The sequence below is a fragment of the Uloborus diversus genome, chromosome 8 (assembly GCF_026930045.1).
Source record: "Uloborus diversus isolate 005 chromosome 8, Udiv.v.3.1, whole genome shotgun sequence".
Lineage (NCBI taxonomy): Eukaryota > Metazoa > Arthropoda > Arachnida > Araneae > Uloboridae > Uloborus > Uloborus diversus.
The window spans coordinates 72,948,640-72,962,127 of record NC_072738.1 but is presented as its reverse complement, the minus strand read 5'-3'; the positions used below and the strand labels follow the sequence as shown (position 1 = coordinate 72,962,127).

Sequence of the window (13,488 nt, the reverse complement as noted above, 5' to 3'; positions counted from 1 at the left end):
TTCTTAGACTGGTATGTCGCCACGTCGGTCGCCAATTATACCACACAGGCTTTCTCACCCGTTTGGATTTTCCGACACCTTATCAAAACTGGACTATACATAACGACAAAGAATTCATATTCTGGTAGTTAAAGTTAGTTTACAGAGAAAGGAAGTACATATTTTCATTGTATGGAATCGGTTTAAAAATGAAACCATTTTTTCCTAAGCATCATGTAAGGTATGAGGTAATACATGAATACAATGTGTATAGTGAAAAACAGTTCTCAATTTCTAGAAAAACAATTTTAAACCATAAAAACTATTTTTTACACTGGGGCTTTAAATCAATAAAATTTTTTTTGACCAATCTGAAAATCTGTGGTTAAACACAGCTCAGCCGAAATTCTGAAAAAAATTAATAAATGAAATAATGAAAATATGAAATTACTTAGAAAAAAATCTGCAAAGACTAGAAATGATAAATTCGACTTATTTCCACAATGGATCTATTACTGTATGGTCACAATTAAAATACCTTTGTTTCCTGAACTTAAACCGGAATTTAACTTAAGTAGAAATAACTTGAAAACAGGCGTAGAAACTACAATTTTCTTTCAAACATTTATTGAAAGCAATACTTCAAATAAATAAATAAATAAATAAAAACGAAATATAAAGAAAATGAAACATAAGCCTTAAATTTGTGAGCTAAAAAGGAGGCGGAAATAGAAGCTAAGGAATGAAAGGGGATATTTATTAAGGAGTGTTTCGGGAAATATTAACTTTCTTGTAAAATTGATTTCACTGAACTCCAAGTGGAAGAAAATACTAAAGATTTAAATGCTATTTATTAGAATTTGTTTGATTCTAAGAAGATTTATAACCAATTATTTTGTCGAAACATTCAACGACGTTCGAATTTCAATTGCAACTGATTTCTAATCTTGGCTTTGAGGAATAAGGAAAAAAAATCACTGTTGAGGACATTGATATGACATTAATATCGATATGTTTGTGTTTTTGTAAAATATACCAATGTTTTATTTTATTTGCAACTTTTTTTTTTCTTTTTAATTTCCCTTGTAAAAAGAATTTTTTTTTATTGTTGAAAAATTGTGCAAACTTAGTGGTGTATCTGCAGTATTTACTTTTTTTTTTTTTTTTTGCGGTAATTGTGAACATCATTTCTTGCAAAACAATGGTACAGGGATACATCCTTCAGATTTTGAAAATCTGACGCTAACAAAAACATCAAAGTTATTTAATTTGAAAGGGTCAAACTCTAAATTTATTTTTTTTATTGCAGTCAAAAATAAATTTAAAAAGTATTACTTCGAATGTGCGTATATGAGTACACCCATCTATTATTTTGAGGCATTAAAAAACATTGGTTATTTAGTAGGGGTACAAGGAGTTACAAGTTATGTAGGGTTTTTTCCCTTCAATAAAGATATTATAATTCATGTCTTACATTTGCTTAAAATAACCTATTGTAACAAAAATCAATAGCATATATGAATTAAATCAAATTTAGCTGATCAATAAATTTCACGAGAAATGTGTTTGATAAAAACCCCTCACAGGAAAAAAGAAAGTCTGGCTACGGTCCTGCTTTAACGGTAGCATAAATAATGCCTAAGACAAACCAGTGATGTATGAAACGAATCATATTTTATACGTTTCCGAGGCATTGTGGACTTTTTTTATTGCAAAATACGCCCTCCCTCTGCACATATTCAACAATGTTAAATTTATCAAATTATGGAATGACGTATGTAAAAATTTGTGAACAAACCACATGTATACCTTCAATTCCGGTCTATACAGAAGAAATAAATACAAGTATATATATAGGAGGACGCCGTCTACTGAAATATATGGTCTTTCTTTCTAAAAATAATTCAAGTGTAATGCTAATTGGTTTCAAACCACCTTTTCTGTCGGTCGGTAGCTCCGAACCCCAACGTGAGTTCCCCCAAACATTCCCTGATGAAATATCAGGTATTTAGTCCAGCACGTGACAGCTAAATAAATAATTTCAAATGTAAAATTTAAAAAAAATATAAACAAATACTTTTGCCTAAGAAATTAAACAGATTACAAGTGCGATTTTTTAGGAAAACAAAATTTGTTTATAACGTTTTGAATATAACTTTTGAATTGAAATATAGAGCCATTAAGAAACGACAAAATGTGTGCTTTCCGTCGAATTGCGTTACATATAGGAAAGAAATCAACCTGTTCACTTATGCTATGAACTGCAAAAATTTAACTAAGCAAAATAATTTTTCAAAAAATGTCAAAAAGTCTTTCCTAAAATTGATTTAAACTACTTATTTTTGAAGCATCTAAAACATGTTATTTGAAACACTTAAAATGAATTCAACAAAAAAGGCAATTTATTAGACTTTACATGCACTCTTACATTGCAAAGATTTTCAATTAAAAAAAAAACTACGTGTCCGCTAAAATTTATAACATGATTTAATCGCTTCTTTAAGGTATTCCATTTCCTGTTGAAAATGCGCAACCCAATTTTCAAAGAAAAACGGAGCATTAAAATTTAAAAACAGCTCAGTAAAAATGTCTCAACATAAATTGGACCCCATTATACTAAGATATATGATAGTAGGTCTAGACTGTTAAGAGGAGCACTGCACGTAACTTTGCAACAGTGATATTTAGTATAAGAAAGTCAATATTTTCAGACATAACTATCGAGTTAAGGGACAACGTTAATGACCATTGCCACCATTAGGGAGAAGAAAAGAATTCTTTACTGGCGCAAAGCTTAACTCATTATCTGAGGAAAATATGCGAAAGTTCATAACATTCTGTCAAGTCTGCGCGTTTGTTTCACAAAACATGCAACTAACATTTTTTGCGTTGTAGTTAAATAATTGCTTATGCCTTTTACATCTCCCAGTAGGTTTTGAATAAAAATTCTAAGCATATAGAGGTGTCGTTTTAATCGAAAAATTTTAAAATTTTAACTATTATGTAATATTTTAAATGGAATTTATTTTTAATGATAAAATGTTTCGTGTGTCTACTTTTAACTGCTGAATCTCCGAAAAAGTTTGGAATTCAAAGCACCTGTATTGTAATTCTTGGGTTATTAAACAAATAAACTATGGGTACGTTTCTAACAGATTCTTGTTGTAAAAGTGGTTATCATTCTTCCAATTGTAGAAGATGCATGTCGCCAGATTTTTGAATGGCTATTTCTTTTGTCGGGTTAAAGTTACAATTTCAGCAGTTAAGGGAAGTGGGGATTTAAGCAGAGCATTTATCGACAAATTGGCGATATTTCCTAACTTGGTGCTCAAAATCAGATGCAAAATTATGTGGCAGTCAATCAATACTAGTGATAGTTGGCGAAATTGCTATGGTTTTCGGTTGGTTATATGCTAGCGAATATCTTTGTAAAACTGACCTTCCTGCATCGGTCTGGAACAAACGGATAGTGCAGCAGGTATTCAAAATGCTCCATTTGAGGTTCTTTTTTCTTATTTTTTTTTTTCTATCTACATAATAAATTCAGTTTATTGTTGCTGTAATTTTAAATTTCAGGCAGCAACAAAAAGATCAAGTTTGTTTAAACAGTCACGTAAATATATTGTTTATATGATAAATTTAGGCAGTACAACTTCTAACGAGCGTATAAAAGTAGATGTACAGTATATCCACCCCCCTCCCTACTCCTTCTCTTTCTTTTGTCTTACTGCGTAGAACAAGTTTAAAAGTAGGAAAAACCTTCTCCTGTTAATCAAATTTTCCCCTGGACAAGTTAAATTAATGTTTTTTTTTTTTTTTTTTTTTTTTACTTCTATTCAGCTAGTGTGATTAAGCAGTATAGAAAAATTCGAGAATTGCCTATGAGGAAAAACTGTTTTCAACAGAGCAATTTGAGTAGAAGATGTAAATAAAACTTTTTTGAAATTTTTGAATTTATTTCTGAAATATTTAGTATTATTCAGTACAACTACTCCTCAAAGTCTTTTTTTTTTTATCTTAGGAATTGATAACTGCAGGATATAATTTGAACTAAATTTTTTTGGAAGAACACCAAAAGGAAGGAAGTATTGTTGACATTCTGAAGATACTCCAATTTCTATTAGTTATGAAAAAGAAAAGATAATTCGTATTACGTTTTATGCATTAACGAGTCACGGAAGCCAGGTATAATTTTCAGCCAGGTATTAATTGAAACAGTATAATTTTCATGGAATTAACCTTAAAACTTTTTCACTTTTACGCATTACATTTAACAATAAATACAAAACGTTCAATAAATAATTGATACTTTAATTTTAAAAACCATCCATTTACGATACTAAGATTAATAGATTTTAATCTTCGACGATTATTGATAATTTACTAGACCATAAGTGTGGTTTATTCATACATCTTGGAAACAAAATATCATTTTAACATAAATTAAGCCAGCACCACATCATTTATTATGAGCTGCCTCTCAAAGGACTACTCACTTCAAAGACTTTCGTACGATTTTTTTGTTCGTTCTTTAAATTTTTAAGCAACATATCGTCGCCTTAGAGCGACAGTAAGACATTTAATCCCAAGAGTAACAGTAAGATATTCTACTGTTGCTTTGAGGCACCGATATAAGGAAACAAATGAGTTTTCCGTTTTCTATTTTTATTTAGATAACAATGTAGGAACGAAAACAACGGGATTTCAAACTAATAAATGATTTTACTTTATCATACATTGTTTGAAGCCACTGATAAAAATAGATACGAAGGAGAAGCTTTATTATAAGATAGGAAGGTTCTTTTTTCTTTTGGAAGGATTTTTTTGAACTTAAATAATCAGCTAAAAGAAAATAATTTGAAGTAATCCAAAGGATAATTGAAACATATCCCTCTCGTTTTCAGAATTTTGAAATGGAACTATCTTAAAGATTTCCTTTATAGTTAATCTCTAACAAAGTTTTAAAATTTTTGTTGGATTTTACAAGATTGAATATCTTAGGGTATTTATCATTCACAAGGAAAAAAAAAACCCACTAAAACATATTTAACTCCATAATAGTATGTAGTATGGATAAGTAAATGAATGATTTTTGTTTTTGTAGTAACTAATTAGAAACTTTTTTTTTTCTTTTGTCTTAACAGTTGCTAAAACTCGGGAAATTTCCAGTTCACTATCTTTGAAATTTAGAAAGACAACAGCATTTTATTGACACGAATCGTAATAATCCTTGGATAGGTGACGAATCGTGAGGGATCGTTCGCAAACAATCCGTTTTTATCATGAATCACTTTGCAAGATAAGAGGTAAGTGTTGCCGGTTTGCGAACGACCCCTTGCAGTTCGTCGCCTACCCGAGAATAATTGAATTTCGGCTCATTAGATCGCTGATAACTTTTTGAATTTTTAAGATATCCAACTGGAATTTCACTATGAGTTGCAAGATCTATCTAGGCTTTGGATTATGAAGGTTGTGTATTTCTATCTTTAGCCCATGCGCAGTGAAAATTCAGTTGCTTTAAATGTTCATATTTCATCAAAGTTTCTATATTTTAACTTCAAATTTTATTATTATGTTTCTCTTGTATGCTGTCAAATATTCTGAAAGTTTTGTAATGTTGGACAGAAAACTCTGCGTGTTATGAGCCGAAAACCTTCAAATAAAATTTGTATCTTTGAAAGCATTGCTTATTACTCCGTGGGTATAAGAGATGCTTTCACGAAAATATAAAAATAATTTCTACATAGTTCGTTAACTTATTTCTGAAATTTACAGTTTATTTTCAGCTATTTACAATGAAGGATGATCAAAAACCTTTTTTGTTTTCTCCATTTGTTGCTGGTCCCCTAAATGAACAGTTGGCTCAATTGTTATTGGAAAATGACAGCTGGAGTATACCTTTTACGTGGAAAAAATTACAGAGCGATTAGTCTCTTATTTCTCGAGAAATCCGTTAAAATGCGAATTTTCGAAAGTGTCCTAATACTTTTGGTCATATAGTGTAGTTTAAATAGTTTAACAAAGCTTCCTGCACAGTACATAAAACATAAAGCGTAAAATTTCTTTTTTAAATAAAAAGTTTAGAGAAAGAAAAGACCACTGAATGTTAAACCATGATCGTCCAACTAAAATATTTAGTCGCAAAACGCGTATAAACACCGCTTATTTCGAATCCTGATCCCACTTAATAACTTTATCTGACACGACAGTTTTTAGAAGTGCGTTTTTTAAAACCCCTTTCAACAATAATTGTGCACATAAAAATAGAAAGAAAGAGAAATAGACACTCAGAAGGGCTTGCTTGAGCTTCAATAGTGCAAGCTCAGCCCCCTCCCCCCACGATACACGTACAATATCGTTTTTCATTTTACATGTATCATTTTTTATCAACGTCGTCATCAACGCTGATAAAAATGACACTCAAGAAATATCCGAGAAATAAAGAATTATCTTAAACGAAGCGCGGTCAAACCTGCAGTCTTCCTTTCATTACTCATTCCGATTATCGGCTGCTCTAAAGGCCTCGGGGAGAATATTCCGGTATAAAAGACACGTACTCTGCAATCAGAACCCCTTTTATAGCTCGACGGAGACTGGCACGAGTTTCGAGCGAAGTAAATACCAATTCTTTGCAGCCACCATCCTCTAATTGCGAGGCATAGATTTCCGTTTGCAGAAAAAGAGCCAGACGTGTTACACGCTCCGAGTATCTTGGGGAAAAAAATGCTGCGTTGAGGTCTGGTGGTCAATAAAGGTGTTTTAAAAGTTAGGCCGCCATGTGTAGTCATTAAATAAAGTTCTTCGGGAATTTCTGTGTTAGAGTTAGTTAATCATATCTTGGTATATCGATGAGTTAGACCAGAGGTTACTAAACTTCAGAACTCCACGGACCCCCTTCAGAAAAATTACAAACTTCGCGGAGCCCCACCCCCTACCCCTTTCCCCACCTGGCGCATGCAAAAAAAAATGACACAGTTAAATCTATTTTTTTCTAATATATTTTTGCAATTTTTTTCCTTCAAATTTGTTTAGTCATTGTCCTGTATATTTTTAGAGCTCTTGTCTGGTTTTCACTTCTTACATTATTATTTTGAGTTAAAGAAGTAAAATTCTATTTGAAATTCAATTGGGAATTAACTTGTTATCACCAAACTTCTACAAAAAGTTTACTAAGCAAAATTAACTTTTGAAGTTAGTGAACAAAACACTGGTAGCCTAGTTTAAGTTTGTGTTTCAAGAAATTTAGTCTTGAAAATTTTGGAGCATGGGTTTTATTTGAAGTATAATATCCCAGCTGTAAAAATGTGCCTCAATGTTTGCATTTTACTTAACATAGTTTTGAAACAATATGAACTTCGTCATGTTCACAAAATGAATTAATGTGTATTGTGTTTAATTCCGAGAGGGGAGGGGGTCTGCTGAGTCCTGCATGTACTTAAGAAAGAACCTTTTATTCCTCATAAATATGTTTGTTTTTGAATTAAAATATCTTTACTCGTCCTTCAATCGCAATTATATTTAACGTTTAAGCTGGATAGCACCGCGGATCCTCTAGCATGGACTCGCTGACCCCCGGGGGCCCGTGGACCACAGTTTGGGAAACTCTGAGTTAGACTGTAAAGTAGCTAGTCCAATGATTGGTAATTTTTCAGGAGGCAAGAAAACATGTTAGGTTCATCTGCATTGAAGAGCTAAACAGCAGTTTCTACAGAAATGAGTTTTCGGGATATTTGAAGCTATACGCGTTTTGGATTCAGAAATAACAATAGGGAAATGCTGGAATTAGACGAGTTTTATCGCGTTTTTTTTTTCAGCAGAAACAAAAAAGCAAGCTTGTTAATTAAAGCTAACATGAAATAGATGACAAAATGTAATTTAAAAAAAAAAATGCAGTTTCTGCCCTTTACCTGAACACTGCAGTATAGAACGTTATGAGGTTTTTATGTTTTAATGAAACGAATTTCTCCAATCGTAGGTGACATTTGGAGTTACTTGTTATGGTTATGTCTACCGATGTAGCTTGAAATAATATAACCAAATTTAGAGCAAAAAACGATTTTTTGATAATATGTGACTTTAGCTGGTCAACAGTCTGAGCCATCGATATATTATGCAGCAATTAAAAACTTTTAAAATAAATTTATTCATTTGCCTGTTACACCCTTGTGCAAACTATTGATTTTGTTTTAACAGAATAGTTACTCAATAAAAATCCTAAGCAGATTGGGTGGATGCTTTACGCGCAATAGTACGGAAGTTTGTGATCAATCGAAGCAATGATATTTCAGCAATCTGCGAAATATAGAAGTTCCATAACTACAGACGAGGTTTCTTGGCAAGTTCAGGAACCTTCAGCAAGAACTTGCTCTCGACCGTATGAAGGATTTCATGGCAGAGGAGTATACACATCTACTTTATTGTCCCGGGAACTCTCCCGAACCCAATTGAAATTTTGTCTGGCAATGTGCAAAGGTTTCACTTCATCTGTGCACTGTAAATTATACAACAATGGAAAAGCGAATTTCAGCGCTGATTTAAGTGTGGTACTGAAAATTGTCAGTGACTGTTCAAAACTACCAGCTGATATGCCAAAGAATAATCGGTCAAAGTCAGATAGCACTTCAGTTGGTAATTAACTTCAGTATAAAGGACAATATTTTAATGGTTATGGGGAAAAAGATAAAAAAAAAGAACCACGACACACGTCGAGAAAAAAAATTTGAGACAGTTTTATGCTTTGTTTGCTGATGTTTGTTATTACTATCTTACATCACGTCAATGGGTAAATTGAAATCAATTGATGATTTTACATTATTAAATCTAATTTTTAAGGATTTTAGAAAGAAATATACAGTAACAATAAATACACTAATATTATATTTTGAAAAGATTACCAAATATTATCAATGGACGACTGATTACAAAATATTTTTGAAATATATTCATTGTTTTTAAAATTAAACTTCGTTAAGAATTGTGAAAAATGCTACCCATTATACACTTGATTCATTTTATATTTTAAATGCAAATATGATGCTTCAATGTCTTAAAATTTTGGGCCGAAACTTTTCTTGAAAATTTCCAGCCCTTTCACATTAGAAAATTAGATTTCAAAATGCATAAATATAATTCTCCAAAACTGAATGCATTACTAATTATTATTATCAACTTGCTAGAACAAACAGTACAATAGAGTTTGAGAAAAATGCTGCATCTAAAAAACTTTTACACAAATTTCTTAACTCTTATAAAAATGAGAGTGGAGACAGTTCCATGATTTATAACCGAAATGTTTTCTACAATTATTCAAATCCATTTGCTTCGAGACGTAAATACAAAAATTTAAAAAGTAATATATCTTATTTGAAGGAACTTACTCTGCTGAAAAATCTTATACTTTTTGCATTTATTGAAACAAATTAAATTAGGCTTCCCAGTTTGTACAGTTACCTGGTCGTCTACCATGATATATTACATCCTCGAAGTTGCTTTTCACTTAATTACATTTTTAATCTCATTTTCGTTCAAGTTTCCATTTGATCCGACAAATTCTTTTCAACGTATGCGAGTATGTGAATAAAATTCTTTTCATATTTTATTTCGTAGAAAGTTTGGGAGGCTTTTTCATTGTTCGAGGATTTGTGTAGGATAAAATTAATTTTGTTTTCGTATTTTTGGTTAAAGTAAACATAGTCGCTTTCTTTTCTCATTATTTATTTTAATAAAAGTATCCTTATTTTATTCCAGGAATCGAATATTGACTACTGAAACACATGCAAACATTTTTCGAAGAGAGAGAGAGGGGAGGGGGGTGATTCCTTCATTGTTGTTGTCAATGAAAATTTTCTTTTCGAAAATAAATAAATAGAAATTAATTTAAATAAAAGAATAAAACAGTTTAATAAATAGATGAAGTAAAACATCGAGAAAAAAAATACAAATAACTAGCAAGACTTACTTGTAGTATTTTGATTTATTTGTAGTATTTGCCTTCATTAAACATTTAGGAGAAATTATTTATTTAGTTGTGTTCTTTGATCCAATTTTCTATGCGGCTGAACTTAACTCTTAACGCAACAATAGTCTACGTTATGCACACACACACAATAGTAGTGTAAAAAACCGTAATAACTATTTTTTCTTTGACACAGTCGAAATCATTCAAATATAAAGTTTCCGTTAATAATAAAATAGCCAAACCACTATAAAAAAAATGACACTTTCTGTAAATTAATGTGGAATACAAAAACCTGCTTGGTGTAGGTAATGGAAATGGATAAATGGTCCATTTCAATTAATAAACTAATGGATCACTACTCAATAGATAATAATACCAAGATGAAAATGATAATCTTAACTACTTCAGAAAGGAGTACAAAGGTCCATTTATCGTAATAAATCATTCGTATTTGTTTTTATTGTCTTTAAAAACAGAACTTTCTTAGTTATCTTTTCAATCTATATTGAGGTACGTTAGTTTATGATTCGCATAGCTGCTCAGTTTCAAAGATATTTTAAAAACCTATGAATACCTTATGTGATCAATTGAGTGAGTTTGAGCAACATTTATTTGAAAGCTGCACCCCCGAAAACAAATTGTATAACCACTGTCCTACAAAGACTTGCTGTTAGGCCCCCGGTCGACTAAAAAGTTATCTTGGCAGCTGAAAATGTCCTCTCAATTCTGAACCAAAGGGATGTAAGCGAAAATTTTCAAGTTTTGAGTAAAACGCGTTTAAAGAAAGATAGGTAGGCTCTCATTGAAAAGTGTTTCTAAATCATGCTGTATAACAGGACCTACAAGGACTACTTGTACTATCTCTTTCCCCAAAACAGAGGAGATGTTAATCTTCCATTTGTGCTGATTATCTCCAAATGTTTAATTTTGCCACTTACATCCCTTTACTTCTCACTGCCTCAAATGATTTGTATGAAGCTTTTTTTTCTCCTGACACCTGATTATGCTTTCCCCCTCAAACTATTGGGGTCTTGATGTCTTTAGTGGTTGGGTCATTGTACTTTGCTGATAGCGATCAACCAGTTTAAGTCCTTCTATTTGGTGAAACAGACTGAGAAAGTAGTACACCTAAGGATCGGGTTATTTAAATCACTCATATATTATTAGAAAATGTACTACACACATCCACAATATCCATGACTTTCGTTGAGAGTCGATTCCTGTTTCGCGGCAAGGGCTCAAGCTGACCCGACTATGACATTAACCGAGGTGGATCTCAATTCACTGTTGAAAATAGAATTCCTTATAGCATACACGCTGTTAGAAGGAATTTTCTATGCTATAAGGAGTTAATGTTGCACTTGACAAAAATGTCAGTTGATATTTTCAGCCATTCATATCTAATTTGTCATGAAGCTACTGTTGTTCAAAAACTTCATACATTTTTGCTTGAAGTTGTAGGATTGCCATGTTGCATGAGAGAGGCGGTACGTTTCTTTTCATGACTCATGCCTTCACTGTAAAAAAATCCGAAATGTTACTGAGTATTTCCGTGTAACGTTTCGGGATTTCAATGCTTTTTATCCACTTCCTGGAAAAATCAAGCATCATTGTCGAAACGTTTGCTGAACTGATAAAAATGGCACGAATGGAGACTCCTCACTGTTGTAAAAAAAACATTTTTAGCTCCCAGTCTAAAGATTAACTGAGCGTATTTCTAAAGTGTATCAACTTCAGTTCGACTGCAGCCTGTCCAGACTGATAAGGCGTCCAAAGGGCGTAAATCAGTCCATGGACTACGTAGCTTTGCAAGATTGCAGGCGAGTGAGATACTTGCCTGCAAATCTGTCTTAGCTTTGACCCTGTTTGCGATACTGCTCTTGGCGCTTTCCTGGAAACGCACGAAGGTGTTGAACTTTTATAGTTTTCACACCTAAGTTTGGTCTAAAATTCCAGAGATACGACTGGTTTTAAACGGGAAGGTTTCTGAATATTTTAGGAAGCTTCCAGGATAATTTCAGGGAGGTAACTGAATTTCAGTGGAAAATGTTCCTGGTTTTTGTGAGATATGTTACTGGAAAAAATTGAGCACATCAGCTGCCTATTAGTTTCCAGGATAGTTTCTGAATCGTTTTTACAGTGTTGGATCAAACTCGGGTCCTCTAAGGGAAAGACAGCGACTAGAACCACTCGACTTCATAGAAAAATGCGAAACCTTATTGGGCCATTCCACGAAAAAGACAACCCTTTGTCCGCGCGTGACGGTTCATATATTTCATTAAAGAGTATTAATTTTAAAGCGCAATGACGAAATTTTATGCTGAAGAAATCACACATAAGTTTGTTATTTGTTAAGCAGAAAAACATTGTTCATTAATATTTTAAAACATTACTTTTATTGAAATATATGTGGTGTCACGTGCGGGACAAAATGATCGTTTTCCGTTAAATGGCCGATTGCGTCAAAGCAACTCGTAACGGTCTATCTACCATTCAGAAACAATTGCGATGTGATTTATATTTATAAAGTGCGTAACTAATTTTTTTAGGACTAACTTTCGCATCGTGTTAATGTTAAAAACACTTATACAAAACTGGCCAGTGCTTGTAATTAATATAGCTGAAGATGCTAAGAAAAGAACCAGGATATGATTCTAACAGTTATGTTAGCAATCAAAAATCTATCATTTATCATAATCTTTACTAATAATAAAAGTTAAAGTTTATCTGGATCTCTGTCGGGATATCTTTCAGGATCTCTGTCGAAATATCCTTCCAGATCTCTGTGACGAGCATAGCGCTTAGACCGTTCAGCCAATTTTCATGAAATTTAGCACAAAGTTAGTTTGTATCATGGGGGGTGTGCATCTCAAGGCGATTTTTCAAAAATTTGAGTTTGTTCCTTTTCTATTCCAATTTTAAGAACATTTTACCGCGCAAAATTATCATAACATGGACGATCAAATTACCATAATGTGGACGAACAAACTACCATAACAGGCGCCAGCAAATTAACATAGAAAATTGGCGAGAAATTCATCATCCATTATTTAAATATACAGGCGAACCAAATGACCTTTTTATTCCGATAAGTAGCAGAGTTTGTGCACGCCGTGCCATTGCCTGGTGTAGTTAGAAACCGAGAGATAACTAGCATATTAATTTAAAATATATTTATTCTTATACTCAAGAATTAACGTAAAATAAAAGTATTTACAGAACATGTTAAACAGACAAAATCAACACATAGAATCACCCGCACATGGATACAGTCGACTGTTTAAATACCTTCTTAAGCTACAGAAATTTGCATACGGTTAAACAAATGAAACAGTTAATACATTACAACAAAATAAAATTAAAATTCCAACACTTTTTTTTTCTACTACGGGCAAAGCCGTGCGGGTACCGCTAGTGGATGGATATAAAAACGACGATTTGTATGTTTTGGGTGTAAAAGATAATGAGTGTCATTAATAAATACGGAATCAGCCATGGTTACGACTGCTCTTTAAACCTATTTCTTTGCACTTAAACCAAATTACAAAAAA

General features: G+C 32.4%; 1 protein-coding gene across 1 annotated transcript in view; it reads right to left on the bottom strand.

Moving 5' to 3' along the window:
• Positions 1-13,488, bottom strand: part of LOC129227391 (uncharacterized) — a 227,071-nt gene that overhangs the window by 82,415 nt on the left and 131,168 nt on the right. The gene's annotated exons all lie outside the window — the stretch shown is intronic.